General features: G+C 55.2%; 1 non-coding gene across 1 annotated transcript; it reads right to left on the minus strand.

Moving 5' to 3' along the window:
- Positions 1-1548: 1548 nt before the first annotated feature.
- On the minus strand, positions 1549-1652 carry LOC131897281 (U6 spliceosomal RNA). Its single transcript, XR_009375634.1, has one exon. It is a non-coding gene; the product is annotated as a U6 spliceosomal RNA (small nuclear RNA).
- Between the last annotated feature and the right edge of the window lie 22076 nt (positions 1653-23728).

A 23728-nucleotide genomic window follows, 5' to 3' on the forward strand; every position in this document is an offset into this window, starting at 1 on the left:
CTCTTGACCATCACCTTTGCGTTCTTCGCGGGTGATGCAGGCACTTCTGCCTACAGCTCAGAGGAAACTGACCCGTCTAGGTCACCCGTGGCCGAGCCAGGCTCGTTTCAGGCAGGACTCTCCGGGAGCTCCTTTCCTAGTTGAGGGCCTGTGACCACTATGAGAGGCGGACTGAGCCACTAGGAGAACAGAGCAGGGGCAGGGAGCCCGAGGTGATTTGGGGGTTCGTACTGCCCCCTGGCAGCCACGGTGGAAATCGCATGCAGGTCGGCTCAATGCGGGAGCAGGCACCGTCTGGGCCCTCGGAGTCCCCACCGGCTGGATGCTGGCAGAGCTCAAGTCCAACCAGGGACGTGTCCTCCTTCCCACAGGGAAGGGAGCTAGCGACGACCCTTTCTCCCGCCTGAAGCCCGGAGAACCCCTCCCCCCGCTTCGCACACGCAGTAAGCGTTTCACTCCCTGGCTGAGTGGGGTCTAGCAGGGTCGCTCCTGTTCGGTAGCTCAGGGTCAGCTTCAGAGGAGGCTTTGCCTCCCGGGTCCAGCCGCATCGGGAGTTGGAACCACCGCCCCTTGGCCCAGTCTGGAGCTCTCCCTGCGGCCTATATCCCATGCCCCAGGTTTCTCACCTCAAGTCTTGGGCGCGAGATGGGGTGGTTTGGGGTGGTGGCTTGGAGAACTGAGTGAAGATGGGGCTCATAGGAGGGAAGATCTCTCCTATGCGATTTTCCCAGTTACCCTTGAGGCTGCCTGGATGACCTTGGAGTGTCTGCGAGTGCTCTGCATTGGTGTCTGAAAGGATCCGGCTTCACTCGCTAATTCACCATCCACTGCCTCTGAGTATCCCTGAGGCTCCAGACTCTGTGGCCCAAAGTAGGACACAGCAAAGAACAGACATGGTGCCTGTCTTTATAGAGCTCACAATCTGGGGAGTGCAAGTGACCAAATGTCTCTGCAGAGCCTGAGAAAAGGCCTCGCTGCCAAGAGTCCTGAGAGAAGATGGTGGAAGCTCATTTCCTTTTAATCTTGGGGTGTGTGTGAAATCACTGCTGTAGAAAGAATCCAGGGCTTTTTATATGTTGGGCAAGTGCTCTACCACTGAACTACATCCCCAGCCTTTAAAAAGAAGCTGCATCATCATTATTATTTTATTATTATTCTGACAGCCGGCTTTGTAGCTCTGGCTGACCTGGAATTCACCATATAGCCCAGACTGAACTGAAACTCAAGACAATTCTCCTGCCTCAAGTCTCCAGAGTGCTAGGATTACAGGTGTCAGCTAACACCTGAGGTGTTTTTGGTTTTTTATTTTTGAGACAGGGTTTCTCTGTGTAGCCAGCCCTGACTATCCTGGAACTCACCCTGTAGACCAAGCTGGCCTTGAACTCACAGAGAACCACCTGCCTCTGCCGCCTGAGTGCTGAGATTAAAGGCGTGTGCCACCACTGCCCAGCAGAGATAGTTTTTTTTTTTTTTTTTTTTTAAAAAGGTTTTTCAAGACAAGAGTTTCTCTGTGTACCCCTGGCTGTCCTGGAACTTGTTTAAAAAAATATATATGTGGGATGCTTCATGAATTTGCGTTTCATCCTTGTTCAGGGGCTGTGCTAATCTCTTTATCATTCCAACTTTAGTGTATGTGCTGCAGAAGCAAGCACAGATTAATTTATTTTTAATAGGGTCTTTCTACGTTGCCCAGGCTTGCTTTGACCTTGTGATTCTTTTGTTTCAACCCCTGAGCAGCTGGGATTACAGGCCTATACCACCAACTAGGTTTGTCCAGGAGACAAGAGGGCAGAAGTGCAGTCCAGGTGGGCGACCGCTCCTGAGCTGAGGACTGCAGGGAGTCTCCGGTCCTCGGACAGAAGGCCAGTGGGCGCAAGAGATAAAGCTGCAGGGGTGCTGGCAGAAGGCGAAGGATGTTCCTAGCCAGAGCAGACATAATCTTTGTTCGAAATTCTGGGCAGTCCCTGGAGTTTGGGGGTACCCCAGTCGTATACGCCCCATTTCAGTAGGATAACCGCCTAGGACTGCACTAGTCCTTGAGGAAGGTCGGCCTGCGGCTGGGTGAGGCAGACGGATGCCCAGAAGGTGGCGCGAGCCGGCGGCGGCGGTTGGAGCCCAGACGGAACCCGCCCCGTGTGGTGCTCGCTCGCCCTGCCATGCCACCCGCCTACCACGAATTGATGGCCCGCAGCCGAAGGCAGCTGTGCGCAGCTGGGTATGCAAATGTATGCAAATGACACGGCGACAGGGCTGAGTCAAAGGATGGGGGATGGAGCGTGGCGCTGTCACCGCTCTTGCTTCCAAAAGTTCGGGTGGGGTGCACATGGTCCTAGTCCCGTTTGCTGGGTGACCGCAGGCAAAGAGCAGGCCCCGGCCATGGAGGAATGTCCCCACCTGCCTGAACAAGCAGATGGGGCGCGGTAGGCCAGGCCATGACAATCCTGTGACAATCCCACCCTCATCCCAGCCCCAGAACCCCCTCTTCCCAGGACCAGGTGATGTCCGGATCCGAAGGTCTGTCCTCAGTCACCCCTTCATTGAAACCTGTCTCCTGCCTTCCTATCTGAAGTCCTTCCGGAAGTCTAACCACAATCACACTTGCTGTTCGTACACTATTTTTCCTTGTGGTTTGGTGAAATCGTTCCGCAAGTCCAGGTTGTTGTGTTTTGAGTGTGTGTGGATGGGCTGAAGGCTTCAAGGGCACCGTTAGCTGCCGAGGATGTCAGGGAGTGGGCCCCTACCCCCGAGAGGACCGGGAATCGGGTCTGGCGCCCAGCCGCTCTCCCTCGCCTGCACCTCCCACAACGGCCACACGGGGTCTTCCTTGCGTTAGGAATGGGAACGCGTGCGCCCCGCGCCGGTGCGGGCCGAGTGCGGGACTCGGAGCCCCCGCCCCCCGCCGCCGCCGGGCATCCCACCGCGCACCTCCCTCCCCACCCCACCCCGCGCCTGCGCCCAGACGCCCACGACCTTCAGCTCCCCTACCCCCGCGTCGTGGGAGCTGCGGGTTCCCCGAGCCGAGAGGGCGCGGGAGGGAGCCACAGGGAAACTGAGGCTACCCACCGGCCCAGCTTCGGGGGGCGTGGGTGATGGCGCAGCCGAGGAGGCAGGAGAGATAGGAAGGGGGCGATCAGAGCAGCGTTGGGTGGCCCGGATGACAAAAGGCGAACGGAATGCAAGATAGGGACGGCGAGGGCTTTTCCAGGAGGGGGATGGAGTGAGCATGGGAAAGGGAGCGTGGGAAGAAAACTGAGGCACCCGCTTTCTCCAGTGAGGCTATAGCTTGTAAGGTTTGGCTGAAGCTGCAGTAGGAATGGTGGTCAGACACCAGGAAGAACTTCCCCAGTGGAGTCAACCCTGGACGCTCATGGTGAAGGGCTGAAGATGGGGACTGTAACCTGAAACCCCCTCATACTGGAAACTGCCGAGGGCCAGGCAGTGGGAGGACGCTCAGGTGGAGTGGGTCGCCCTTCCCCCACGGAAGCGGCGGTCAGACCAGGTGCTCGCTGGCTCGGCGGCCGCCCACTGGGACGCCCGGGTGGCCCCCCGTCCCGCCCCCGCTCCGGGCTAGCCGGGTGGGCTCGAGGGGAGCGGGCCGCGCTTTGGAAACACGTACAAGGGGCTGCAAGCTCCGCGCGCGCGCGACCACTCCAGGCGGGCGACGCGGGCTGGGGGCGCAGGTGCCCGGCAGGGGGCGCCCGTGAGTGTGAGGCCCTGCTCCCGGTGGCGGGTCTCCTGTGCGCCCTCTGCTGGCTGCAGCGCGGCCTCCACTGCAAACCGCCGGGGCACCGCGGATCCTGCGCCAAGCCTGGCTTCCCTCCGTCCCTCAGAGGTGTGCGGAGATTTAAGAACACAGCTCCCTCCCGGCTCTTCAGCCGCTGCAGTGGGGAACCCCAGCAACCCCACGCCGGGGCATCTTCCCGTCCACTGTGGAGGATTGAAGTCCAGCCTGTTCCCAGCGTCTCCCAGCCTGGCCTCAGTGTACCACTTTTCTTCCCTATTTGCCAGAGAAGCCTTCTTAATATACAAACCAGCTGGCCCCTCTCCCACCTCCACACTGCCCACCGCAAAGGACACCCCGCGGGCCACCTCGGCCTTACCTGAGTCCGCCCGGCTGCCTTCCACGCACACTTTCCGACTTGTCCTGCTCCTTAACAGCCTTGGCCATGGCTTGCCGTCTGTACTAGTAGATTCCTGTTCATCCCTTAAAGCCCACTTCAAATGTCCACTCCGGAGTTTTTCCTTCCCATGGAGCCCAGCGTGGCCTCTATTTTGAACTGATGATCCTCTGCCTCCAGCTCCGTGGTGGTGGACGATAGGTATGCACCACTACCCTAGGCTGTATGAATTTTAGAAGCATTTCTTTTTTGGAGGCTTTTACCCTAGGCATGACCTATTTATTGTTCTGGTTTTCCTACTTCCATCTAGAACAAGATGGAGTTCTTATCCACACTTAGTGCTGTTGGGAGCCCACCTAAACTTTCTCACTGGCGCACTCAAGGAGGCCACATGGCTCATGTGTGGTCCCTGGGCCTAGAGTGTGACCTCTACCTCCCTGTAAGACAATGGAACAAGTCATTCCCGAAGGAAGCTCTGCCTCTATCTCCACCTCCCAAGATACCGGCTGTCCTATTTCTCTGGTTTTACTGGGAACCCAAATCTAAGGGTGCTGCAGAGCCTAGTTGCAGGTGGATGGGGGCCTTGCTCCCTGCAGAGTCCAGAGGATTCCCTGGTAGTTCTTGGGTCCCATTCACCTAGGCTGAGGCTTGGGGGGAAAATCATAAATTTGGGAGACAAAAGGACAAAGATCATTTGTTGAAAATGGTGTTGTCAATCATGTGCTAGAGAGAGTGTATACAAGAATTCCAGAAACCTGTGTGCTGGGTGCTCAGATGTAGGACTCTGGCCCCTTGTGAAGGCTCTCACCTGCTTGTCAGTTCCTCCTTCAGCCTGAGGTTGTTGTAGGTTCATCTGTATCCTCTGTATTCTCAGAGTCCTCCAGCCCTTTCTTCTTCCACCTGGGAAGGGTCTTGTGATGGAGAGCAACACCCCCACCCACCACCCACCCTGTCAAAGATTATGTTTTTGAAAGAGCCTGGAGGGGAGATTCCCAAAATTCCAAGTTTCTGAGTTTCAGGTTGAGGACAGCCAGATAAATAATGGCTTGCCAAATTAATTAATTATTTTATTAGCCTGAGTAATTATTAATCAGGCCATTAATCACCCAGCTGTGTCCTATGAATAGCAATTAGTCGGGGGATGGGGGCAGTGGAGAATCAGGTCATGGTTGTAAGGTCTTCCAGTCTCTATAACTTCTCCAGTCCTTGGAGAGATTCACACGGCCCCATCTCTCTCTCCTCTCACCCTCACACTCAGGCGTGGATGTGGGCACTAGAATGGGGTCTGCCTGGATCCCTTTGCCCTCTCCCTTGACTGTCTGGAGTCACATGCGGTAGGACCACATACACAGGTGAAAGGAAGTGAAAACTGAGTATGGAGATAGGGCTAGAGACAGTGACATGTGCCGGATGTCTCCACAGCAGCAGTCCTGACTGATCATGGACAAACGAAATGGATGATTGTATTGGCTCCAAGTTTTGTCCTTAAAACAGTGCTCTGAGTGGGTGGAGCAATAGCTCAGTGGATAAGAACACTTGCTGTTTTCTAGAGGATCCAGGTTTGATTCCCAGCACAATGGTCTGTAACTTCATTTCTGTAACTGCAGTTCCAGGGAATCCAATGACCTCTTCTGGCTTCTGAGAGCACCAGGTGTCCATGACTATAGTGCACAGGCATACATGCAGGTAAAACACTCACACACATAAAGTAATAATAAAATAATTTTTGAAAACCCAATGTGTTGAATCACGGAGAGGCTAGCCACAGATGGGGGAGGATGGAGGATACAGCAAGGAGAGAAGCTTAGGTGGGACAGGGCGAAGGGAGGGAATGGGGTGCTGCAGACAGACTGGCTTTTCACCTTGGAGTTGGGAACCTGCCCCTCCAGAATGATCTTTTCCACTCTTTGCTCCCAGGACCTCTGTCCTGACATTAGTAATGGACCCAACTCTTGACTCTCGATCCCTTGATACTTCCTAGGACTGTGTCACTACCCCGTGGGGTTGGCGTGTGTGAGATGATGGAGAGCTAGTGATGGCCTCAGTCACCACTATCTCATCTCCATCCCTCTTGCACGTCAGGCCCTGGTGCCTGGACCAGGTGCCTCTGCATGAGCCCCTCTCCCTTTCTGTTTATGGAGGCTTCTGCTTTGTATTTATAGAAGACCTGCTTGGTTTACAACCTGCCCAGGACAGCTGCTGCACTTGGGAGTCTCAGGCTCTGTCCCTTGCACTGTGTTTACTTTTGAGTGAGGGAGGCTATTGGGACAGGCCAGACTGCAGCTCAGGGAGGTGGGTGGCCTATGGAGGGGGCAGCTGGGACACAGGCACACTGGGAAGCAGGATACCTCCAATCCCACTTGTTCCCAAGTCAGCTGGAAAAGAGGCTTCCCATGCCAGGACCACCTGTTGGGGCTCATGCTAATAATGGAGAAACAGTTTTCCTCCAGCCTCAGACAGGGAGGGCCTGTCCACTGATCCCTGCTCAATGTTTCTTCTAGCAGAGCCCTGGGGGTAGGGCCAAGGGTCAGAGGTGGGCAGCTTCTGGCGGGACAGAGCTTGCCATGACATAAACAGGGCCTGGATCCCAGCCTCTTGTTTGGAATTCTTGGTAGTTGGAGTGGTAGTGTGGGAGGGGATGGTTGGGCAGTTGGTGGGAAAGGGAATGGAGAGGGTAGGGCAGACGTCAGGGAGAGTGGGGGTGGGGTGGGGGCACAGCTCCATAGATGGTGACATTACTGAAGGGTATATGGACCTTGGCTTTCAAGAAGGGTCTACTACCCAAGTCCCTTGAGCTTGTGTGACACTCCCTCTTCTGGAATCGCCCAGTGTCTCCTCTGAGCTGGCACATGTTGGCCTCGGTGGGAAGCAGAAGAAAAGGAGGCTGACTGCAAGGCTCAGGGCCTGGGGCCACAGCCCACTGCTCAACATATAAAGCAGTGCTTCCTGCCCCATGCCTCTGCCCTGGCTTGCAGGGTGGGCAAGAAGGCAGAGAGTGCCAGTGTTGAAGGCCAGGTTGCCTGCTCTGGCATTCACTTCCGGCTGGGAGCCGCTGTCTTCAGACACTGAGCTGTACCTACAGGACTCTGGGATGTCCTGCCCTTGCCAATAGGCAGATTCTCTACATCTTCCCATCACTAACCTACTCTGTGTGCGCTGGGGGTGGGTGGGTGTTTGAGGAGTTGGGAGCGCATGGGGCAAAGGGCTTGCTCCATATCTCTGGTAGCCCTGTCCCCAGGACCCCAGGTCCCCAGGTCTCCAGTGGTGTCACAGACCTTCCTGTAGCTACGGTTGTCCACCGTCCTGGTTCTTCCTCGGTCAGGGTGCATATCAGGAAAAGGCCATGGCATTTTTGTCTTGATCCCTCTGTGGAGCTAAAGAACTACCTGGTGCCCTTGCAACCCTTCTTCAAGGGCGCCTCTCCACATGTCCAAGATTTTCCCTAGAGCCTGATTCCTACACCCAAACCTCGCTAGTCTGCACTTCTGTGATTCTTTTGCAGATTCCAGGACATCTGGGAACGAGTAGAGGAGCCCCTTCCAGCCCTGGGTTCCCAGACTATCCGTGGCAGAGAGTGCAGTTCTCCGCACTGCCAGCAGAGGGCAACACGCACGCAAATGCGGGCAAAGGGGGCTGAGGGGAGCTGGAGGTCCACCTCAGGGGACTAACCAGCTTGACGGCAGAGTCAGCAGAACATTTGTAGGGCTTCTGAACGCGAAGGGAACCTCTGGTTCTTTGCCTTATTTACAGACTCCATAAAGCTAATCATATCAGCTATAATTTGAGGCAGGAAGTTTGTACCTGACATGTCACATTCTCAAAAGAACCCTGAAGAAGTATGATTTCCATTCTCGGAAGAATGAACTGAAAGCCAGGTAAGGTTAAACCACGCGCCCAAGGTCACACAGCGGGAGCTGGCAGGGGCACTCTGGGGGTGCTAGGTGGCCCTGCATGGGGGGTCCTGCCCGTCCAGCTCAGTGTGCTGCCTGCAGGCCCCGCGTCCCAGCCTCTTCCTTCCGGCGCCCAGCAGGGTTCAAAGGAGAACTGGGCAGGGAGCCCCCCTCCCTCTAAGCCCCCTGGCCTGGCCAGATGCCTTTGGGGCCTGGAGACAAGAGCTGGAGAATGGGGCAGCCATAAACAGCGTCCTGGCTGCGGGTGGCTGTAAAACTAGCCGGCCGAGGCTGGAATGCGCAGGGATCCTGGGAGGATTTTCCGCGGGGTCTGGCTGATAACATCTTTGGGGCCCAAGGGTCAAAGGGGAACCCGCCCCTCCAGCCAGCCCAGGGTCCTGCAGCCCTGCAGACAGCAGTCTGGAGATGTCACGTGTCTGTCTTCCAGCCCTTCCCCTGCTCTGTCCCAGGAGAAGGGTCCCTATTTGAGCCTGCCGGCTGTGTGTAGCTTCGGGCTCCCTCTTCTTCCCTGTGAAACACGGAGCACTGTTGACCACATCCCCCAGGTCTGCAAAGCAGGGAGGACAAGGCCTCGCCCACATTTCAATTGTTTGTTCGTTTCTAAAGACCACTGTGCTCCTGATTTCTTTTCTGTAGAGAGATCAGGGTCAGCGGAGGAGCGTCCTTCTCGCTCTTCTCACAGTCCTTCCTGGGATCCAGGAAGGAAGCAGTTGGATGGGGTGAGCTTAAGGACCGGGTAAAGCGGGACAACCTACCTGCCACCAGGCCAGGCCCCCAGCCTGGCACCGCAGGAGAGGCTGCCACGCCGCACTTGGCCAGCAGGGGGCAGCAGACGCCCGGTCTGTGGCACCCAGAAGTGGTGTGCCCGCTGACCTGGCACTGCGTGGCAAGATTGGGAAGAGCAAAAGGGAGACCAGGGCCGTGCGAACGGCAAGGTCAGGTCAATGTCCTTAGCTCTGGACCTCTGTGTGCACGAGGGTGAGGTAGGAAAGTGTTTTTCTCCACTATGACCCAGGCGACATGCACAGAGGTCGTGTGTGTCTTAGAATGCACCCAACCACCAAGTTGTCATCCTATTATGGTCAGAGCGGACTCGGGTTGTCTGATGGTCCAATCTCTTAATCTTGAGATGAGGTGGCTGAGGCTGGGAGAGGTCAAGCTGTTCATCCAGGCTTGCAGCAGTTTGTGCGTCCATTTCCACTGAAGTTACTCATGTGGTCAGTGCATGAGTATGAAGCAGGTGTGCATGTCTCTTGCGCAGCTCGAAACTGGGAGCCCACTCCTAGGTGCCTGCTGAGGGCGCTCCTGCTGTCCTACCATCTCTAACAAACTCTGCCCTGGCCTCTTCCTTATGGCTCAGGTGTCCCACTTCAGAGCACTCTCTTCCCTAGACTCCAGGTGTTTGGTGTAGGGCAGGACATCTGGTAATAAAAATGTAAACCTAACGGGGGCAGTGGTGACGCACGCCTTTAGTCCCAGCACTTGGGAGGCAGAGGCAGGTAGATCTCTGTGAGTCTGAGGCCAGCCTGGTCTGCACGGTGAGCTCCAGGACAGCCAGAGCTACATAATGAGATTCAGTCTTGAACAAGTCAAAAAGAAAAAAAATAATATAAACACTTTTTTGTTTTTAATCAGAAGCTCATGATCCAGACTGGCTCAAATTCATTATGCTAAAGATGACCTATGACCTGTGACACTATGACCCTGAATTTCTGGTCCTGCCTCCATACCCCAAGTGCTGGCATTGCCTGTGTGTCCCACTATGCCTATGACGGAATCTAGGAATTCATACGTGCTAGGCAAGCACTGCACCTGTTCTCAGCCTAAAAGCCACTATTATTCCTACCATTATCCTAGCTGACATTTGTGCAGAGATTATGGCCACATACATCAGATCATTTAATTACTCTATCCCTGAGTAGACTCACAAGGGAGGCATTTTGACCACTCACCCTCTATACACAAGACATCAAGGCTCAGAAGGGTCAGGGTCTGCCTGAAATCACACCGCCAGCCAGTACCCAGGCTGCCCTAGCTGAGCACCGAGTTCCAACCATAGGGTCCCACACAATGATGCCACCCGCCTGACAACGGGTCCAGGAAGTAGGATGCTCATCAAATGCAATCACTTCTCACTCATTGCCCTGAATTGCCAGCTAAAGCCTGTGAAGCATTTTGCAGAGGGATGAATGGAAGCTTCAATCAGTAAGCAGAGGGGATGGGGTTGGGCAGGAATAGGGCCAAACCTCCCAACTTCGCTGTCTGTCTCCAAGTTACTTCACAGTCTGTCTTTACCAAAGCCACAGGCCACAGTGAAGTAGATTCAGAAACAAAAGCTGGATTTCTAGAACTGCTCTTCCAGAGGACCCAGGTTCAATTATCAGCACCCACGTAGCTGTTCACAAATATCTGTAACTCTAGTTACAGGGGATCTGAAACCCTTCTCTAGCCCCCATAGAGTGGTACACAGAGTCACATGCAGGCAACCTACAGAGAGTCAGTCAGACAGACAGACAGGCAGACACACGTACACTGGATTCTTGGACTCAGCCCAGTACTCTCCATTGCTCTTGGGAAGGCCCTGGTGTTCTGGGAAGGAAGGCTCCCCGGTGAGGTTGGTCACTGAGGTCGTTGGAAGCATGTTGTCCTCTCCCTCCTTCCATCTTCTTGGGTCTTGGTTTCTTCCTCTGCTTCTTCCACCTTTCTGCTTCTTGTTTTCTGTCCTCTCTGAGCCTGGGCATCTCCTCTCATCCCTCAGCTTCCCAGCCTACCTGAACCGGCTCGTAGGTGTGGCTTTGAATGGCACCTGGCAGTCTTCACTGCAGCGCTGCTCAGGCTCTCTTGCTGACCGTGACCAGAACCACGCCTTCACCAGCTTCCTGCAAGAGAGCTGCAGGTCCGCCGCCGGGCTGAGGAGGCACCTCTCAGGGAGGGTCACACCCAGGCTGGGAAGGGAATGAAGCAGCCAGGCCATTAACTGCTTCCTGACTTGACTGAGGTGCCACAGCCCCATTCCCCAGAGTTCCCCCTGTCCTGTCCCCAGTGCAGCTTCGGGATCATGCCCTGGCCTGACAGCTCACTTTCAAAGCTACAGTGCAGAACTGGCCAGTCCAACTGAGGGAGAACTGGGACCCAGGATGGCCTGGGGTCCCTGGAAGCCAATAGATCTCCCCTGGCTTTTCCAGATCCTGACTCCAGTGTCTGGGATCCTTCCTGCACTGCAGATGCCTGGCTGGGCTCAGTGGGGTCAAACCTCTGGTTCTGGTGACTGAATAGGAGGGAGCTGGACAGGCCCCCAGGGTCAGAACTAGGAGATCAGAGTCTCTGGAGCTGGACACTGAGAGGCAGGACAGTGCATGTTCCCTCTCCAGCAGGTGGGGGCCAGCTTGTTGGGAACCTGGCCATGTTTCCATTCCTGTGTCAGTACAAGGCCACATGAGTGGGTCTGGGGTGACATAATCAGAGGTGTGGGGCATTAAGATCCTGATTCTGGGGTTCTCAGGGGTTGCACAGGGAGGCAGAGGCCTCTGAACCCCCTAATGCCCGAGGTAGCAAAGGTACCTTCAGCACTGATGCTCTGGTCAGTCTACATGGGGAGGCCAGTATGGGTGCTCTTAGGGTTACCTCACCTCAGGGCAGTCAGGGACCATCCCTAGCCACTTCCATCTGAGGTCCCGCCACATCTTGTCTATGGCCTTCCCTCTGTCCTGTATGTTCATTTCTCCTGTTCTGATGGACACGACTCTTCCTTTTCTGTCTCCTGTCCTCATTCTCACTGTCACGCTCAGTTTTTAATTAGCTAATGTATTTTCAGAGAATGTCATCATGAGCCCTTTCTGGCAAGTTCTCCCTGTGGTCTGTCTCAAATCTCTCCTCCAAAGCAGCCCACATCCCTATTCATCCCCTAAAGGGGAAGAAGGCAGCCACGGGTGTCCCCCTGACTGTCACAGCTCTGTCTGGTGCCACCCTGTCTCCCTCTCTCTCCTTGTGTTTACCTTTCTTTCCTCTTCAGAGTTCCAAAACTGTTTCTATGGCTTAAAACAGGTAAAACGCTAAAATAATCCCAATAGTGAAATGCTATAGGTTAGATAGCTGGAAGAACTTCCGGATAGCCCAGGAGAGTGTGGGTCCCGGAGGAAAGTGGTCTCTGGGTTAAAGCCCCCCTCCCAGTTCCTTCCTGCCACTCACTTTCCACACTGTAAGGATCCTTGGCCTCCATCATAAGTGTTGGCAAGGGTACAAAGCTCCTGGTCTCCTCAGGGCCCCACCAATTCTGCAGGCATCCTGCCCTTGCCCTTCGTCCCTGTTCTAGGACTTGTATGCTCTCCATCTACTCAGTCATCACCTCAGGGCCAGTCTATGGGGTGCCTGGGAGAGCCACATGTGTGGGGAGACCTGAATGGGGGGATATGCCTGTGGATTTGGTAGTGTGGGAGGCTGAGCATGCCTGAGAGGTTCTCACCCAGAGCTTCAGCCTCTGGGCTCTGTGTAGCATGAATCTTAAAGAGTTCTTATTAATAAAATCAAACCTGAGGCCAGTTATTGGGGTGAATGCTGGAAGGTCAGAGAGACAGAACAAGCCACAGCTATCTCACCTTGCCAGTTCCTCTGCTGGTCTTGTTTCCTCAGACTGGATGCTCCTGTGTCCTCATCCCAATGGCTCTCAGCTGAACTGCTGCTAGAAGCCTGAAGCTTAACCAGGCCAAATGCTTAACCAGCCAAATGCTTCTAGTTTCTGGTCCTCACGCCTTATAAACCTTTCTGCTTTCTACCACCACTCCCTGGGATTAAAGGCTGCTTTCTGGGATTAAAGGCATGAGTCACCATGCCTGAGTGTTTCCAATGCGGCCTTGAACTCACAGAGATCCAGAGGAATTTCTGTCTCTGGAATGCTAGGATTAAAGGCGTGTGCTACCACTGTCTAACCTCTATGTTTAATATTGTGGCTTTTCTGTTCTCTGACCCCCCCATAAGTTTATTAGGGTGTACAATATTTTGGGGAACACAATACCACCACAGCTCTGCTCCACCTTGAAAATGGCCAGGCTGTGTGTGTGTGGGGAGGGTGCATGTGGTGATGTGTCAAGGGGGGTGCAAGCTCTTGAGGGTTCCCTGGTCTCCTGCCGTGCTCTTGTTGCCCTAGGCCAGCCTGCCTGACCACCAACACACCCACATGGTCCTAAGCAGACCACTTACAGACCACCCTGCCTTGAAGGCATTGCAGGAGGGCTTGAGTCTTCAGGGTCCCTTTATGATTCCCTCTAAGGGCTCCTGGGACCCCCCTGAAGATCTCAGCAGGGCAGAGATATAGAGGGGTAGAGCCCATTGCCCTTGTGGCCAGTATCTGAGCCCTTACCCTCACCACATGCTGAAGCTTTTTGTTGTTGCTGTTGTTTTGTTTTTTTTTTTTTGAGACAGTTTTTTTGTACAGCCCTGGTTGTCCTGGAACTCACTCTGTAGACCAGGCTGGCCTTGAACTCAGAGATCCACTATCTGCCTTCTGAGTGCTGGGACTAAAGGATTGCACCACCACACCAGGCTTCCACATGCTGATGTCTTAACACAGTAGGCCAGATATGATAGTTTTAGCTGGTAATTTCATCATTTGACAGAAACAGGAGGATTGCAGCGAGTCTGAGGGCAGCAGCTCCTCTCCCCTCCCCCCTCAGTCTCTCTCCGCAGGGCTGGGGTCACATGTGTGCCCCACCTTGCGGGAATCATCCAAAATCAATTTGATCTCTTTGGAAGGAAGAGGAAATTGAAACCTAAAGGGAGATGTGCCAAGGTCTGGTAGCTATGAGAACCCAAGGTGCTAAGCTGTGTCTCCACTCGGGGCTGACCAGACGCGGGGCTCACATAGCAGCAGCCTCCCTGCTCACACAGGCTGCGCCACCTGTCCTGTCCCGAGTGGCCACAAGGGGGCTCTGGGGCCAGGCTTTTTCCTCCTTTTGGCTGGTGCTGTGAGAAGCCCTGCGACGCCAGCACACTGAGCTTCTTTGCACCTCGGGTTACCCCAGCTCCTGCCTCTATAGTTGTCACTGAGGGGCCCACACCAACCCGGACGCTGCCAGACCCATGCAGACTTTGACTTCATTTTCCTATCCTAGAATTCCTCCCATGTCTCAGTAAGTCCTTCCAGTTGTCTACCCTCCATTTCAACTGCAACTGAGGGAGAGAGAGGTGGTGGATACTGCTTCCTCATCACTGCCCTCCTGGTGTTCCTCCCTTGCCCTCAGCTGGGCCCTCCTTTTCTGAAGTTTCTTCCGACTTCCACTCTCCCATCCAAGACTAAAAGCTATTCTTCTCTTGCCCCAGAGCACTAGAGCTCTGGCTCTGCTTTGTCATTGCTGAGCCTCGAAAACAGAGTATCAGGAAAGATGTGAGCTAGGTACCGGAAGGACTTCCTCACAGGGCCATGAGCTACAGGGTTTGGCGAACTGAAGAAAGCTGAATACAGGAAAGTGGCTTGTTCCTCTGGAGCCAGGCTCTGGCTCTGCGGGGTCAGGGAGAGTATTCTGTGACCCACAGGACCCACCTACATTCTCTCGGGAAGCAGAGGGGTAGTGGCAGTCCAGTTACCTGCACTGAGCTTCTTTGAGCCTTGGACAACCGTGGACACGCCGGCGCCACAAGCGCCTTAGCCCTCTGCCAGGGTCAGAGGGAGGAAGCGGCTTTCCCAGTCACTCGGTGTGCCCTGGAGGCCCAGACGGCCAGATAGAGGCCAGCAGCCTTCTAAGCTGGTGTGAGCAGGCCTGCTTGAGCCCGGGAGTTACAAAGCCACACAGCCGGCAGGGCACCCAACTGTCCCAGCCTGCAGGTGACAACCCTCTGCCGCCCCTTTTCCTTCCAAGGTCAGTGATAGGGCAGGAGAAATGCATCCATTTCTCAGGCAGAAAAACTGGCTAAGTCTTTGGGGTGGTTCGCGCCTGGAGGATCACGGCAAGTTCCAGGACAGCGGAGGCCACACTGTGAGACCCCCATCAAGCAAAGCTCAAACCAAACCAAACCGAAGAACCAGGGCAGGAGTGACCAGGCCCAGATGGATCTTCACCAGCCAGGGTCAAGGCTCACTCCTCCCTGACTCCGCCCTCCACCGACCCAGCCCTTACTTCTCTGCTCCTCTTACTTCTGCGCCTCCCCAACCCACTCTCCCCATGTAGCCCTAGTTTCTCGATGTTTCTCTCCACCTGACCCTGCCCTTTCATGCTTCCTAGTGAGAAGAGACCATTTAGGAAACCAGGAAGTGTCCCTCGCACACCCGAGACCTCAGCCTGGTCCTGGCTCCCTTGGCTGCTATTCCTTCCTGACCTCCTCTTGGGTGCTCCCCTGCTTGGTGGCTTGCAATGCTAAGGAGATCTGAGCTGCATCTCTAAGCAGTGTGTTCCCGGGAGGTTGCACAGGGATGTGCGGCCCCTTCCTTGGTGCTGGAGGTAGTGGTGTTGAGGAGGAACGTCAGGGAAGGCTTCCCAGGGGGTGTGACTGTTGAATGGGTTTTGAGGGATGCGCTGGAGTTTACCAGGTTCGTAGGAGGCATGCGGGGAAGGCAGTCTACTTGAGAGACCACCATGGGTTGGTCTATAAGCTGTGCAAGCCCTGTGCCGTCCTCTGGTGACAGGCCAGACCAGGACACTTTTAGAGGGGCCTTTCAGCAGGGAGAGGCCAGCATTTGAGGCTTGTGTAGCCAGAGAAAGCTTCATGGAAGAGGCTGGCTGCGGTGGAGCTAAACTGTGTGTGTGTGTGTGTGTGTGTGTGTGTGTGTGTGTGTGTGTGTGTGTGTGTCGGGGGGGGGGGAGGGGGAGCCAGGTACGGTCATAGAGGATCTGAGACCACGTAGCCCGGGCTGCTGGGCTTGATAGTGGTCCTGGGGTCCGGGTGGCTTTAATCTGCGCAGGGGGGAACTTGTGCAGCCCTGAGCAATGACTCTCCTAGGCCCCATGGGGCGTCTTTTTCTCGCCTGCCCTTTCTCACCTCTCCAGGGCCACCAGGGCCTTGCTGAAGTCCAAGGCGGGGGTGGACTTCAGAGTCCCAAGGGAGGAATGGGAACTCGGACATGCAAATGAATGCAAACGGCGCGCCGGCCACACCCACCCTCTGGGCCTTGATGAGCCACACCCGCGCTTCCCAGCCAGAGCCTGACAGGATCTGAGCCCTCGGCCTGCTGCAGCCCAGAACGTGCCTTGCGCCTCCTGCACTGGCGGAGTCCGGGGCGATGTCTGCTTCCCTGAGCCAGGGCGAAGGGCAGGCTATGAGGCGCTGGGATGACCAGGGTCACAGACAGGGGAGACAGGAGGGTAGGCACGATGAGCTCGGAGACTGGAGAAGGACCCGCAGGAAAATGACAGAGATGCAGACTCGCAGCACCCAGGGACCCCGGCCACATTCCTGCAGAGCCCTGAGTGACATGGGCAGGCGGGAGGGCTAGCTCATGTGCCCGCCGGCGGACGTGCAGCTGTCTCTACTTCTCGGCTGTCTGCCTGTCCCCAGCCACAGTCCCTTTGCCTGTCCAGCGCTTTGTGTGCTTCCCTTTGTCTGCCCGCTTCTCTCCCATCCCCCTTTCTTCCTCCTCTGCCCGCTGTCTGTTGGTCCAGACCTCGCTGTCTGTCCCTGCGCTCTGCCTCCGGGCCCTGGGTCCTGGCCTCTTTTCTTGTTGAGTTTGAGTCTCCATTTCCTCCTTTCTAGGGTGGCCCAGCCTTTTGCCTTCTATCACGTTTGTGAAATTCAAGAGTGTGGGCAGATGGCTGTACTTGGACTACTCGGGGTTTGTAACAAAGGATTTAATGCATGTGAGAGGCAACATGGCTCTCTTCTCTTCCAAGGACAAAGCAAGAAGATGCAGCATGAAGCATAATGGTTAGATATTCAGAAGGACTTCCCAGAAGGGAGGTGCAGCAAATATTAGAAGAGGTCCACGGAAAGGTTAAACGACCGTTACCCTCTCTATCAGGAGGATGGGCCACCAAACCTAGCTGCCCTAAGAAAAGGCAGCAGAGACTTGTACAGGGCACACCCCCTGCTAGACTGCCACCAGCACAAGCTCTCAGGTGGGGACAGGCGCACGGGCAGCGGCGGTTCCCCACCTCCACCCGGCTTCCTCGCGTCTGCAACTCAGGACCCAGGCCGCCCCCCCCGCCGCTCGCCGCGAGATGGCTGCTGGGGACGGAGTGATGTATGGAACACAGATAAAATGTCAGCAGTTCTAAATGGGTCCTGAGATGCAGCCGTTGGGGGCGCGCGGGGTCCCACCCCCCCCTCCTCGCGAGCCCCGCGGCCGGAGCCCAAATGAGGTTTTGAAGAGGAGCCGGCGGGCGGGGCGGCGGCCGGGCGGGGCGGCGGGCGCTGATGTATGGCGGTTTCATAACTTCCTCGGTATTAAAGGCGGGTTCACGCGGAGGGCAGCGCCATCAATCAGCGGCCTCAATGGGCTGGGATCCTCCGCGAGGCGCGCGGCTGCGCGGCCCGGCCGGCGCGGGGGCGCGAGGACCCTGGCCGCACCCAGGAGGATGTGCGGGGTGGCCGGTCCGCATGGGGCGAGGGGCAGGCTTTGAACATGAAGTTGATCACATGCAAATCGCATGCAAATGTATGCAAGCGAGCTTGGGCTGCGGGGCCCACAGCTCCCGCGTCCTCTCTCCTGGGCGAGGGCTGGGGCTGGTTTGCATCCGGCTCAGCCTGGGGTCTAGGGTGCCTGGGCTCCGCTTCAACCTGGTTGTAACCGGGTGAGGGTGGGGCAGTTCTCGACGCCATCCTGTCCAAGAGATGTGACCTAAGAGGACAGGGAGGTACTGGGTGGTGGGAGAGGCCACTGGCCCCCTGAGCAAGGAGCAAGAGGTCCCTGTGGCTTGTGATTTGGGCCTGGTGTTCTCCCCAACAGGTGAAGGAGTGTGAGCCCAGGATTCTGGCATCCCCTCCTCCCCTGAAGGCTGGGGAGCCACAGAACACAGGTGGCAGACAGGGTTCCTAGGTCTGCCCTGGCACTTTGTTTTTTGACACAATGTCCCGTAAATAACAACTCGCTATGTAGCTGAGGATGACCTTGAACGCCTGATGGTCCTGCCTCCACCTCACAAGTGCTGGATTGCAGGTGTGTGGCACCATGCCCACTCTATTTTCTTCCTTCACTGCTGGGGGTAGAACCGGGAACTGGAACCTGCTAAGCCAGGGCTCCCCTCTGGGCACCGTCCCAGCCCTGCACAGGGGTTCACTCTGCATATACTAGGCAAAAGGCCGGCTGCACTCTGAGAGAAGCAAGTGCCAACGTCCAGGAACACACAGGCTGGCAGAGCCATGAGCCCTAAAGCACCAACAGACACACTGAACTATGGCTTCCAAGGGTGGCCAGCCGCGTCCAGGCAAAGAGAGGGGAACCCTTCCAATAGGGGGGAATTGGGCCTTGGGATTTGGGGAACAGGAAAAATTCCAGGCCAGGGACAAGAGTGGTGTGTCACTGAGGATGAGAAAGGATGGGAGGGCTGAGGGTGAGGGGAACCCTGCTCAACAACACACTTCTGTGGTATCAGGTGCGGAAGGAGACTCGGCAGTGATTAGCGATGTTTCTGGCTTCCTTAACACTGTTCTGTTGGCTGTGGAGCAGAGAGGTGAGGAGTGGGAGGGGGCTCAGGGGGTTGGAGGACGTCACATGGGACTGGGGCAGAAAAGGGAAGACAGGCCCAGGGAGGCTCTGGGAGAAGGCAGATGGGGTTAAGTGTGGCCTTCAAGTACCATGGGAGGACTCGGTCTTCCTTTGTGGCTGGCTGACTGTGGACACAGGCAGGGGTGGGGGGTAGGATACCAGCTAGCTGGCATGTTGGGTCTCCTCTTCCCACTTGGCTTTGTGGCCTTGCTCCCTGGTATATCATCTTTTCTCTTCCTAGTTGCTCAGCTCAGCTCAACTGCAGGAAACATTCTCAGTCTGCAAAATCGAAATCTAACATCCATTTTTCTCACTCTAAGACCTGGGGGTCAGTTCCCCCCACCCCAAATGCTGTCTGTCTGATGTCTGTGTGGTCCCCTCAGGGTAACTGCTCTGAACAACTCTAACACCACTCAGACAGATTACCCAGCATCCTAGCCCCGACATCTCCTACCACTGCATCAAGCCAAATTACTCAGCACCCTCTCCCCCCAGCCCGGGGCTCTGATGAAATCAGATTAGTGAGGAGAGAGCCTCAGTGAGCTGACGGCTCCTCCGATAATTGCTTCCCAAGCAAGCAATGCACATCAGCTGCCCACTCCTCTCCTGGGTACCCAGGCATCCAGAGCAAGGCGCAGAGGCACCTGAGCTGGAAGACTAGGAAGCTGCCACCTCTCTCCAGTTAACTGGGTTTCAACCCAAAAATTGATCTCGGTGGTCTTAGGTTTGAGGGTCAGAGTAAAGCCTTAGCTAATGGAGGCCCATGTTTCTGCCTTCTCACCTCTTGGGGGAAATATGCATACCCATTTCTCTGAAGGATAGAGGCAAGGAAATGGCTTGATATGAACTCATCTCCCTGTTTCCCCGGTTCTGGGAGGTGGGTCCTGGGAGTGGGGCCTGGGGACCTGCAGGCAGCGGTCTCTGCTATAGTCTCCTACCCACCAGGCAAGCTAGAGAAGGTTAAATCCCTGCAGAACCGGAGTGTCCTGTAACAGATGCCTTCAGAGGCTGGTCACCTTTTGAGCCAGAGTCAAGGACAGGCTGCTGGGATGCAGGGTGTCCTCCCCCGCCCCTCACCGCCCCATCCCCAACCTTGAGTCCCCTCCCCGGGTCCCCCCACCCCCACATACACAATGGGCCTGCCCTCCTTTTCCCCAAAGCAGGAAGTTTTGAGGGTTGGTGTTTGACACTTATTTACAGATGTGTGCTCATGTGCCTTCACGCAGGTAGAGCCCAGAAGACAACTTGCCAGAGTCAGTTCTCTTCTTCCACCATGTGGGTTCTGGGGATTGAATTTCGGAATTTAGATCATCAGGTTTGGTGGCAGGTACCTTTACCTGCTGAGCCATCATGCCACCAGCCCCATTTTCTGGCTTTCTTTTTTTTTTAAAGACAGGCTGGTGCCATACTTGTGATCCTCCTGCCTCAGTCTCCCGAGTGCTGACATTATAAGTGCATGAAACCATACCCAGGAAAAAAGGCATTTTATGTGCCTGCTAATTGTTCCTTATTGACTCTCTCTTTCTGTCGTCTCTGTCTCTCTCTGTCTCCCTCTGTCTCTGTCTCTGTCTGTCTCTCTCTGTCTCTGTGTATACACTGGCATGGAACCCAGAACCTTGTGCATGCTAATCTGCAGTTCACCGCTGAGTTAGACCCTGCTCTCCTTCCTTCATCCTTACCGCATACCCTTCCTTTTTCTGATCTTTCACCCAGTCTCCTCCAGACCTTTGGAGACTGAAAGGTACTTTGCAGCCCCAAACTCCCAGTCCCAAACCTAACCAGGCAAGCTGTGGTCTCTGATGAACTCTCCAGGGATGAGTTGGTTAGTATGGTGCCTTTGTGTCTGTCCAGGAGGTTGTGTGCTCAGCCCCAGCATCTGCCTGCAGGCCTGCCTTTAGCCATAGCAACAACGACTAACCTTCATGCAGCCTCTCTGGGCCAGGCCTTAATAAAACACCTTGCCAGTTAATTTATCACGAAAGAGATAGATTTCAAGGATTGTCCCATTTTACAGCTGGGATAACCGGGGCACAGAGATGTGAAGTAACCTGTCTGGGGTCCCACTAGTAAGCCAAGAGACCGCAGATCTAGCCCTGGCTCCCGGACTATCAGCTTTCATGCTAATGTTCGTTCATGCATGACCTGGCTGGGAGAGAGGGGGTCAAAGCGTGGACAGAAACTCCAGAAAGTCCTTTGGAGTTCCCCAGGGAAGTGGCCAGGTGACACCTGGTACCCAGTGAGGCGAAAACGAGGCCTGCATTGATCAGATAGGCAATCTTAGCTTTGTGCAGCCGGAGGCCCTTGGCAGGGGAAGGGATGCTTGGCCTAGAAGTCCACGCGAGGCAAAGCTAGCTCCCCAGCGGCCGATAGATGGCGCTCATGGCCCAACGCAGCCCTTGCAGCCTGCCGAAACCCAAAGGAAACAAGAAAGCAAGTTAACCCTTCCGAACCCAGGCAGGCCGAGTAGCTGCTGCTGGGCCTCAGAGGCCGCTCCACAGCCCAGGACGCACCTGCTAGCTCTTCCTTGGCCACAGCCAGGATCTGCTGTTGCCCCTGCCTCACAGGCCATCAAGCGCTGTCCCTGGAAGGCTTCTGGAGGGCAAGGAAACCAGGGAAGGGCTATGCCCACCTTTCATCTCGGGATCTCATTTCTAAATGTCTTTACTCCAGCAGAGCTCCAAGCCCACAGTTTCTGAAAGAGAGGAGGGGTTGGGGGAAGGCTGGATTAGAGGCAGGAGAGGCTCCGTTCAGGGTCAGCGTTAGCAGTTAGCAGTGGCTGCCTGAACCTCAGTTTCTCTTTCCCCAGGGACTCGCTCTGAGCTTCCAGGAGCCTGAGTGGACTCAGGGACAGAGGAGTTATTCGGTTCACAGAAGTTAACATTAGGTGATAAGCTTGAGAGAGGGTCTCACTATGTACTCCAGACTGGCCTAGAACTCACAGCGATGCTCCCCGAAACCCCAGATGCTGGCATTAAAGGCAAGAGCCACCACACCAGGAAGGAGGGGGGCATTTTGTAGGATCTCTGTTTCTCAGCTACTCACTTTACTCCTTGTTGTTCTGCCCAAGGCCAACTTGGGGTTCTGAGGGACTATAAACACCAACAATGGACTGGGGGGTCGGGGGTGGTGGTGGCAATGGGCCTTTAATCCCAGCACTCGAGAGACAGGCAGATTTGGTCTACAGACCAGACCATTCTGGTCTACATAGTGAATTCCAAGACAACCAAGATGAGATCCTGTTTCAAAACAACACCATCACCCTTCCCCAAAACAGGAACAAAAACCCAACAGGAACAGCTGGGCACGCCGAACAGTTGTGGGGAGAGGGGTATCTGAAAGGATGGTAGGGCCGTGATGAATTCCTTCCATCAACCCCTTTTCTCTTCCTTTTTGGACAAGATTTCATTTAGTTCAGGCTAGCCTCAGACATGATATGTAGCAGAGGATAACCTTGAACTTCTGCCTCTCTCATACTGAAAACTGGTGGAGTGAGGAGAGGTGGGAAACTCTGCCAAGGGTGAGGCAGTGGGAGGACGCTCAGGTGGAGTGGGTGGCCTTTCCCCCACAGAAGCTGCAGTGTGCCTGTGTTGGACCAGGTGCTCACAGGGTGGCCCCGCCCCCTTCCCTGCTCCGGGCTGGCCAGGTGGGTTGAGGGGTGGGGGAAGAGACCTTGCACAGGAGTGGCCCTGGGTGGCTGCACTTTGGGAGCACATAGAAGGCTCTCTCTCCAGGGTCTCACTGCGTAGCCCAGGCTACCCTTCAACTGATAGTCCTTCTGCTTCAGCCACCCAAATGGTTGGATTAGAGGTATGTGCCACCACAGCAGTCATACTAGCTTCCAATTCTGCCTTTTTGCAACCTGGGGCTCCCATCTTCTGCCTTCAGACGTCATGGAGACTGGTCTGCTTCTCTGTAGAACCAGCTCAGGCTCAGATTGAACTACAGAGGGCTTTCCTGGTTCTCCAGCTTACAGACCGCAGGTTCCATATGACTGTGAGCACATTTCCACACTACATCTCCTCACACAGATAGAATGATTTTGGTTCTACTTCTCTGGTGAGCTCCGGTCTGGGATACAGGCTGACAGATGCCAAGGGAGCCAGGTCAAAATGGTGACGCTGTGGATTTGCACGCTAATGGTAATGGGGATGTTCATTGTCAAAGAGTGGGGGATGAGAGAGATGCCTCCTTGGATGTTATGCACACAGTAATGGCCCAGGGAGGGCTGCAAAGGTGAGGTCTCATAACTTGAGGCAGCAGCGGGGGCTGGGAAGGGTCTCTGTTGGGTGAGGGATTAAGGATGGCTGGAGAGTCCAGATTGTTGTGAATGAATTGGCCTCTAACTTCCAAGACAGCTTGAGTTGAATCATATTATTAAACTACAATCCCCAGCGACCCGTGGAGCTCATTTATCGAGCTTTCCGGGGATTTAGGCATTTCCGGCGGAAGCGGACGCTGCTAGCTATTCTAATTTAAACGCTGTTGACTACGACTTCCAGTGTCCTTTGCGCCAGGACGGAGAAAGGAAGCGGAAGCTGCTGGGGGAGCTGCTGCAGGTGAGGCAGTAAGGGGCTGGGTATCAGTGCCGGGCGGAGGGGCTCTCGGGGCTCGGGAAGGGTGGCCGCGCTACGACGCGGAGGCCTAAGGGGCCTCTATTAGTCCTGCTGCGCTGCTAATTTTGGTTTAAATCCCGTGGATACCTGGAGAGTTTATAAGAGGAAGGGGCAGCTAATGGCTTGGATTCTTGTTTTTATTTTATGTATTTTATGCATATGGATGTTTTGTTTGCATGTACGTCTGCACACCAGAAGAGGGCATTGGATCATATAGGACTCGGTTAGACTGTTGTGAGCCGCTTTGTGGGTGCTGGGAATTGAACTCAAGACCTCTGGAAGAGCAGCCAGTGCTCTTACTGCTTAGCCATCTTTCTAGCCCAGTGTGGCTTGGATTCTATTACACTTTTTGGAGTTAATTTCAGATAGATCGGATATGAGTATGAAGTCTAGCCTTGATCACATGTATATAAGGGTCGCCCGTTGCTTTTAAATGTAATTTGAAATGTGTGACAC

Source organism: Peromyscus eremicus, chromosome 20 (assembly GCF_949786415.1).
Source record: "Peromyscus eremicus chromosome 20, PerEre_H2_v1, whole genome shotgun sequence".
Classification (NCBI taxonomy): Eukaryota; Metazoa; Chordata; class Mammalia; order Rodentia; family Cricetidae; genus Peromyscus; species Peromyscus eremicus.